The sequence below is a fragment of the Chlorocebus sabaeus genome, chromosome 19 (genome assembly GCF_047675955.1).
Source record: "Chlorocebus sabaeus isolate Y175 chromosome 19, mChlSab1.0.hap1, whole genome shotgun sequence".
NCBI classification, from domain to species: domain Eukaryota; kingdom Metazoa; phylum Chordata; class Mammalia; order Primates; family Cercopithecidae; genus Chlorocebus; species Chlorocebus sabaeus.
This window is the reverse complement of record NC_132922.1, coordinates 11,322,761-11,332,109: the sequence shown is the minus strand read 5'-3', so window position 1 is coordinate 11,332,109 and position 9,349 is coordinate 11,322,761.

Here is a 9,349-nt window from a genome sequence, read left to right as displayed (position 1 = left end):
TGGCCTTGCAAAGTGTTGAGATTACAGGCGTGAGCCACCATGTGCACATCCTCCCAGGCTCAAGTGATCCTCCCGCCTCAGCCTCCTGAGTATCTGGGACCACAGGTGTGTGCCACTATGCTCAGCGATGGGCAGTAAGTTTCTATCTACAAACTTGGACATTTCTTCTTCTGTAATACCTGCGATCCTGTCTTTGCTCGAGGAACCAATTTGTACCCCCATCCTAACCCTAGGATATTCAGCCAAGTATTTTTCTCGTATAGAAGGACAGGTAACTAAGTGAATGGGTATGGCAGGCTCTGTGCTAGCTGCTGGGGGCACTGCGATGAGTTATGGTATTTCCTCCCTTCCAGAAGCTCCCTGTCCAGTGTGGGAGACTGGGGAGCTGGACCTCAAAGGAGAAAGAGGGAGAAAGGAGGGCTCTCCAGGTTGGGGGGAGCAGCATGTGCAGAGGCCTGGAGGCATGAGTCAGTGAGGGATAGGGAAAGTGTAACTGACCTCTGAGGAGGTGTGTGCCAGCGAACGAGGCCCCTGGGTCTGACCAGAGGAAAACAAAATTTTAGAGACTGTCAGAAATGTGATGGAGCTGTCAGGAGAACATGAAACAGCCACGTACCCTGGGAAACGGAAGTCACAGCTCTGTTTGTTCTGTGACAGTGTGAAAACTCACAACCTTTTCATCTAGATGGGTAACAAAAACATGAGAAAACTAGGAGTGCTTTGATTCGGCTTGGCTGAGGACGTTACTCCAAGCCCGCCCAGGCTCTCCCCTCCGGCTTGGATCCGTTTCTGTGTCAATACTCGCCCAGCCTTACACAGCCAGGCACACGGGCGTCTCCCTCTGCAGTGGTTCCCCGACTTGTCGGCCATCTTCGCTGGTGGTGTTTTCCTTGGTCACTGTGGTTATCTGAAAACGATGTCAAAGCAAACACTGCTCTCTCTCCCTGAAAATCCCTGGCAGGGGCTGCCTTTCTCACCGTCCCTGTCCTTCATCTCCTCCTGTCCCTTCCTTCCTGTCGCAGCCTCTTCCCTCAATCCTACTGAACTCCTTCCTGGGAGAGGTTAGGGCAGGAATCGCCACCTTTCAGGGAGCGGAGAGGCGAAGCGGAATTCAGCACCACGGACAGCAGCGCGATGCGAGGTTGGGGCGAGGTTGGGGCGCGATTGGCGCAGGAAGTTATTCTGTAGGTTTTGTAGGTCTGTGACCCGCTGGTTGGGTAGCAAAGGGCCTTGAACGCTGACTCAGGAGGTCGGGGTGCAGGGAGCTGGATCGGGGGTGCTGATGATGTCAGAGGAGCTCCTTGTGGGTCTGGAGATAATTTGCCTATAAAATTCCCTCTCTCTTTTGTTTCCAAGACCCTTGACCACACTTGCACCTTCCCCTGCCACCTCCCCCTCCACAGTTAATAATAACATTCGTGTCCGTGTGTACTCTACAGGGAATGTGAATGTATTTGCGTGAATCTGTACCTTGGTGTAAGAGTGTATTTAATACAAGTAGTATCTGGGTGTACGTGTGAGGGTGTTTGGGGTATTTGTAGGTCTGTGTGAACGTGTCAGTCTCTGTGTCTGTGTGTGTGTGCACATGTGGTGCTGCGAGTGTCTCTGTGGATTTCTTCTCCTTTAGGGGAGGGCAGCCTGTGCCTGGGAAATGAATGCTCTGGGTTAAGCATCGAAGACCACCCTCCCTGCCAGTTTTCTCTGGAGGGGCAGGATGCAGGGGGACCCGTAGACTCAGGGATCCAGAGATGATTTGCCAATGGTATTCACTCCCTCCTTTGTTTCCAAGACCCTTGACCACCCCTCCACCTGCCCCAACAGGTTTGAGTGCATGCATGTGCATACACACACACACACTTCCACTTCTTCCATGGTCTGCAAGCCTTGGCTCTTGTTTTTTCTCCCTTCACACCCCACTCTCCCCTCTCCAGCCCCTTGTCATGGGTCCTCAGTCCCACTACCCCAAGCTTTCATTTCCTTCTCCTAGGGGAGTGTCTGGCCTGGCAGACACAGGAGACTGGTGTGGTTCATCTTATACTTGCCTGCTGTGTGACCTTGGGCAAGCGTCGCCCCCTTCCACTTGATTTCCTGGCTTCAGAAAGGGGCTCTTTGGACCATGTTGTTTCTAAGCTCAGAGCCCAACCCCATGGTCAGCTCCTGGCACTGACTCCCTGGTGGGGAGAACTGTGGGACAGGTTAGGATGTGTGCCAATGGCTGCAGGAGGACACAGGCAGCACCCTGTGGGCATGGAGAGGGAGAGGAGGCAGGGGCTCTGAGTGTGTGTGGAGGAGAGGGGAGGCGAGGGTGGGAGGAAGAACACAGGAGCTGCTGGACCAGAACAGAAGAACCCCTTGCCTGTATATTTAGCTCATCGAGGAATATAAACAGAAACCTGGAGCTGGCTCAATGCTCCCCCCAAAGTGTGAGTCATCACTGCTGCTGCAGCTAAAGTTAGGCTCCAATCACAGGCTCCCTTCTCCTCTCACTCCTCTTCATCCTTCTCGGTCCCGTTATTGCCTCCTTATCTCCTTATCTCTTTCTCCTCATCTCTCCCCTCTCCTCTCCCGTCTTTCTCCCCAAATTTTTCACCTATTTGATGCTCTAAACTTATCCCCTCCCCATCAGTCAGTTCCCTCCTCTTCTCTCTCCTTTGATTTTTTTCATGTCTTCCTCCTCCTCTCTCTCTCTTCCCTCTGTCTCTAGTACCGATAACGTCTTTCCCCCTTCTTGAGTGCATTTGGGAAAGGATCTATTTGTGCTTGTGTTTGTGTGAGTGTGAACTTAATAATAACGATGTGTCTGTGTGTACTTGAGAGAGAGTGTGAATGTATTTGTGTGATTTCGTATCTTGGTGTGAGAGTGTATTTAATAAAAGTGGTATCTGGGTGTACACATGAAGGTGTTTGTAGGTCTGTGTGAATGTGTCAGTGTGTGTATCTGTGTGTGCACACGTGGGAGTGTGAGATTGTGTGTCAGTGTCTCCATGGGTTTATTCTCCCTTGGGGGGAGGGCAGCTGCATGCCTGGGAGGCGAATGCTCTGAGTTAAACATCAGAGACCACTCCCCAAGTTTGCTCTGGGGGGTCAGGGTGCAAGGGGACCCCCAGACATCTGCAGGCTGAGATTGAGGTGGTCATGGGCTCTGGGCTTATTTGGACCTAGCTGAGCAAGGGGAGTGGGGTGGGCGTGGGCTTGGCTTTCAGGCCCTGCCATTTAACTTTCTGCTGTGTGACCTTGGGCCAGTTTCTTGGTTTCTCTGGTTCCTGCTCTGCATGTGCCAGAGGTGTGTGATGAACCTGCTGCCCTCTGCAGGCTGGGGCTGGTGAGGGTAGTCAGGGAATTCCCAGGCATGGGAGGGTAGTGAGGACCTGCTAGTCACTGGATATCCTGAGGACTCTTGGTCAAGTCTGTGCCTCATAAGGGTTGGCTTATCTGCTTCCCAAATGTCTATCTATAATTTATGCCGACTTTCAAATGGAATCGGAGGCTAGGCACCCCACTGGAAGGCTCCCCCCTTCTGAATCCGTGGATGGCCACGCCCACATTCAGGGCACATCTTCAAAGGTGCTCCCAGCAGGGAGCTCCCCCTCGGAGAGTGTGCATCTGCCTCCTCCATCCCTCCCTAACACCCCCCACTGTGGCCTGTGTCTGCCCTCCATGAAGGGATTCCTGGAAAGGTTTTATGAAAGGGAGAGAGTGTGTGTGAGAGTGTGTGCTGGGGCCGGTGTAAGAAAATGAGAGATGAGAGATGGACGGGAGGAGCTGAGAGAGGCGCCTGGTGGCTGGCAGGACAGCTGGAGCCCCAGGCTCTGCTCAGTCAGCCTGGAGAAATATCTGGGTCCTCAGCTGGGTCGGTGGGTGCAAGTGTCAGGGCCCTTTGTTTTAGGAACCAAGGAGCCTGCACGGTCCTTTTGCTCCAGAGTGACACCTTTCCCCCGGTCTATTCTATATAGCACCCAGGGCAAGCTTTTTAGGACTTTTTTTCTTTTTTTTGGGATGGGGTCTCACTGTTGCCCAGGATGGAGTGCAGTGTCGTGATCATAGCTCACTGCAGCCTCGAACTCCTGCGCTCAAGCTATCCTCTTGTTTCAGCCTCCTGAGTATATATCCGACACGTGGCACTTAGTACAGGCACATGCCACCATGCCCAACTAATTTTGAGAAGGAGTCTCGGTCTTGTTGTCCAGGCTGGAGTACAGCAGCGTGATCTCGGCTCACTGCAACCTCTGCCTCCCAGGTTCAAGCAATTCTCCTACCTCAGCCTCCTAAGTAGCTAGGACTACAGGCACCTGCCACCACACCCGTCTAATTTTTGTACTTTTTAGTAGAGATGGGGTTTTGCCATGTTGGCCAGGCTGGTCTTGAACTCCTGACCTCAGGTTATCCGCCTGCGTTAGCCTCCCAAAGTGCTGGGATTACAGGCATGAGCTTCTGGCCACCTGGCTAATTTTATTTTTTATTTTTATTTTTTTTAAAACAGAAACTCACTCTGTCACCAGGCTGGGGTGCAGTGGCATGATCTTGGCTCACTGCAACCTCCAACTTCCTGGTACAAGAGATTCTCCTGTCTCAGCCTCCTGAGTAGCTGGGATTACAGGCACACACCACCATGCCCAGCTAATTTTTGTAGTTTTAGTAGAGATAGGGTTTCACCATGTTGGCCAGGATGGTTTTGATTTCCTGACCTCGTGATCTGCCTGCTTCAGCCTCCCAAAGTGTTGGGATTACAGGCATGAGCCACCTTGCACGGCCATGCCAGCCTAATTTTAAAAATGCTTTTGTAGAGATGGGGTCTTACCATTTTGCCCAGGCTGATCTTGAACACCTGAGCACAAGTGATCCTCCTGTTTTGGCCTCCCGAAATTCTGGGACTGTAGGCGTGAGCCACTGTGCCCTGCCACTTTTTGGGATTTGAGTCAGACCATGTCCCTGACCACCTTATTTAAAATGACAAGCCTCCCTGACCCGATCCTCACTCCCCACCCACCACCTCTGCTTTAATTTGCTCTACAGGTGGATCAGCATCTGATGTACTGTATATTTTACTTATTTATCTCTGACTTCCCCACTAAAATATAAGCTCCAAGAGAACCAGACTTTGTTTTGCTCACTGCTGTACCTCCAGGGCCCAAACTGTGCCTGGCACACAGTGGGAACTTGGGGGGTAGCTGCTGCAGAGGCAAAGCTGCCCCGTCACAGCCTCCTGTGTGTGAGGATCACTGCCCATTTATTCCTTCAGCAAACCTGCTGGCACTCCCTCTATGCCCAGCTCTGGTCTCTACAAATGGGTCCTGCTTTGTAGGGCTCCCAGTCTGGCTGGGGTGGCACAGAGGTGGGCCATGAAGACAGGGCAGGAGTTTGGAGGGAAGGACCACTGATTCTGCCCAGGGTTGCCACAGAGGAGTCGGGCCTGAGGGAGACAAAGGCATTCTCTACGTGGCAACATCTGATGATAGCCTTTTCTACCCCCATAAGACCACAGCCGAACCGAGGGCAGGGCTGGCAAATATTCTCCAAAACCCACATCTGGCAAAGGCACAGAACTGGCCTCAGCTGGTGAACTGGATGAATAATCCTTTCCAGGAGGTTCTGGTTTTAACAATGATCAAAACCTTGCAAGAAAGCACTGTAGCCCTGACGGTGGAATTCAGGTGCCCTGGGAGGCTGAGGCTGCCTCTTCTGCCTCTGGGCAAAGCTTGCCTGCTCCCTCAAATGCCCATCCTAAGCCATCGGGGCTTGAAAGACCACAGGGCAGGGCCCAGACTTACAGTAATGACCTGGCCAACTGCAGAACCTCCAGTCTGAGACCCACTCCCATGGCACAGGCCTCATCGTCTCTCCTTGATGGCGACATTGAGGGTGTTTGCCTGGAAGCTTGACTGCTGGGGTGCTGGGACTTTGTCCAGCTGAGGATAAAAGGGATAGTTGCCTGCTCTGTTATTCTCTCTCCAAGCAGCGGGAATGGCGGAAAGGAAGAGCGTGAGGGCACATGTGTGCGAGAGATACACACACACACACTCACAGAGCAGGGAGACGGGAGAGCAAGAGAGACAGACAGGAAGAGTTAGGGAGACAGAGAGACAGAGGGGCATGGAGAGAGCCAAAGAAAGGGTAAGACAGAGAAACAGCCAAGGAGGAAGGGAGCCAGGCAAAGGAAATAGGAAGCAGGAGGGAGATGCCCAAAGAGACAGAGACAGAGGTAGACAGAAGCCAGCAAGGGCAGAGGGTCCCCACCCCCTGCACCCCAAGGTGATTTCTGCTCTTTTCATCATCTGCTCTCCTCTCTGGCTCCATCGCTCCTAAGCTCGGCTTTTCAGTCCCTCCTCTACCTCTTCCTCTAATGTCATTTTCTTTTCTTCTTCTTTTTTTTTTGAGATAGAGTTTCTCTTTGTCACCTAGGCTGGAGTGCAATGGCACGATCTCGGCTCACTGCAACCTAGGTTGCCGCCTCCCGGGTTCAAGAGATTCTCGTGGCTCAGCCTCCCGAGTAGCTGGGATTACAGGTGCCTGTGAACCTGCCTGGCTAATTTTTGTATTTTAGTAGAGATGGGGTTTCACCAAGCTGGCCAGGCTGGTCTCGAACTCCTGACCTCAGGTGATCCACTTGCCTCAGCCTCCCAAAGTGCTGGGATTACAGGGGTGAGCCACTGTGCCCAGACCCTCATGTCTTTTTTTTTTTTTTTTTACCTGATGCTCTCCAGGCCTTTGCTCCTGCTGTCCTTTGGCCTGAGATGCCCTTCCTCCAATACTCGGCCAGGAAACTCAGATCTGCCCACCACCTGTTGTCCCTTCCAGGCCTTCACTGTCTCTCCCTTTGTGGAGCCTTCTTTGACCCTCTTGGTCTGACCCCAGAAAATATCGTTTCCTCCCGGGGGCTCCCAGCTCCTTTCTTCCGAGCTCAAACCCAGGTTGTCCAGATGTGGTTGTTTCCCCACAGGGCTGGGGTTCATCTGTTTCTGTACAGCCGACAGGTGGCACTTAGTAGGTGGTCAATGACATTACCGATTGACGGCCTGGCGTGTAACTATTGTCACACCAGCTCTCTTGACTTCAATTTCGTTTTTTTTCTTTTCTTTTTTTTGGAGGTGGAGTCTCACTCTGTCGCCCAGGTTGGAGTGCAGTGGCGCGATCTCAGCTCACTGCAAGCTCCACCTCCCGGGTTCAGGCCATTCTCCTGCCTCAGCCTCCCGAGTAGCTGGGACTACAGGCGCCCACCACCACGCCCGGCTAAATTTTTTGTATTTTTAGTAGAGACGAGGTTTCACCGTATTAGCCAGGATGGTCTCGATCTCCTGACCTCGTGATCCGCCCGTCTTGGCCTCCCAAAGTGCTGGGATTACAGGCGTGAGCCACCGTGCCCGGCCTCAATTTCGTTTTTTTTCTTTTTCGAGATGGAGTCTCGCTCTATCGCCCAGGCTGGAGTACAGCGGTGCGATCTCAGCTCACTGCAACCTCCGCTTCCCGGGTTCAAGTAATTCTCCTGCCTCAGCCTCCCGAGTAGCTAGGATTACAGGCACACGCTGTCACGCCCGGCTAATTTCTGTATTGTTAGTAGAGACTGGATTCTCTGAGCCCCATCCAGGAAGCTCCTCAGGGATCAACTGTTTTGGTTGAGAGTCAGGGACCTCCCACCTGGCAGGAACTTGAGGTTCCTGGGGTCTGTCCCCAGTTATGCTCTGGCCCCACTTCAGGCTTTTGTTCTGGGCAGATAGACCATTCTCTCTCTCTCTCTCTCTCTCTCTCTCTCTCTCTCTCTCTCTCTCACACACACACACACACACACACACACATATTCTCTCTCTCTCTCTCTCTCTCTGGCATAGAATCCTGTTTATGCTGCTCATTAGCTATGTGACTCTGGGCAATTTACTTAATTTCTCCGGATTCTGGTTCTCCCGAGTGTAAATGGAGCTGCATGATCCCTGTCACCTAGGATTGCTGGGGGTTAAGTGGGCTGATGGAAGAAGTGGACACCCGCAGCCGGGCCCAAGGGCTCCCCACTCCTTAGCTAGGTAAGCCAGCTCCACCCCCACACTTCCTGCCCAGATTCCCATGGATGCAGCAATCTTGGGGGGCTGCCAGTGTTCTCCTGGACCCATCTGGCTTTGACCTTTTGCTTCTGCTGGCTTAGTGCAGTTGGGGATGGACTGGGTGACCTGCCCAGGGCTGTTCTTGTTCATGTCAGCACTGAAGGGGAGCTCGGCTCCTTTCTTGATATCCACACACTGAGTACCCCTGTGTGTCCAGCAGATGTTCCTGGGGACTTGGCAGGGGAGGGACACTGACACTGCAGCCATGCAAACCACTTCAAATCGAAGTCCCCCCGCTTCTGGGGGATCCCTCCAGGCGCATCCCCCTCCGCGTGTCCCTGGTCTTCTCCATCTCGCAATCTCTTCTCTCCTCTCCCTTCCCTCTCCACTCTTTTCTCTCTGGACCTTCTAGTTCTTCTCTCTTTAAGTTGCAGAACAATCCAGCCACTACCTTCCAGACTGGGCTCTGGGTCCATCTTGGCCTCTTCAAACCCATCCAGGTGCCCACCGGTGCCGGGGTTCAGCCTGCCCCATCACACATTGGAAGCCCAGCATCTGGCTCATCCTCCCGAGGGTCTCATTCCAAATCTCTGTTTCACCCACAGTCAGCGCTTCTGGACTTTCCATCTGGTAATGTCCTCCAGCCATGGCATAGGCCTGGTATGCAGTAGGTGATTAACAGATGCTTTTGGACTGTCGAAGCTTGCATTCTGCCATGGTTTTCTCCTATTATGGTGGGCTGCTCCCAGGCCAGGGACATTTGGGGTCCAGTGCTCCTGTCTTGGCCTGGTTCTTAGGTGTTCAGGCCACATCAATGCTTGCAGCATGACTGAGATTCTGGGGCCCGAGCAGGGCTGGTGAGAGAGGCCCGTCTCCATGTCCCAGAGGAATGGGCTCCACCTCGGGGTGGCCTATGGTGGGAGGGGAACTCAGGCCATTTCCCTTCCTCCTTTAGTAGGTGGAGCCACTCTGTCAGTTTGGAATCCTGAAACCTGGACTTTCAGAGCTTTTGAGTCTTAGAACTTAGGATCCTAGTTAAGAGCACAGACCCCCTGAACTGGAATCCCAGCCCTTCCACTTATTAGCTGTGTGACCTTGAGCAAGTTACCTAACCTCTCTGTGCCAATGTTTTCTCACCTGTAAAATGGTAGCAATGATTCTACAAGATTTTTTTCTTTTCTTTCTTTCTCTTTCTCTTTCTTTCTTTCTTTCCCTTTTTTTCTTTCTCTCTCTCTCTTTCTTTCTCTTTCCTTCTTTTCTTTTCTTTTTTTTTTTTTAGATGGAGTCTCACTCTGTCACTCAGAGTGCTGGAGTGCAGT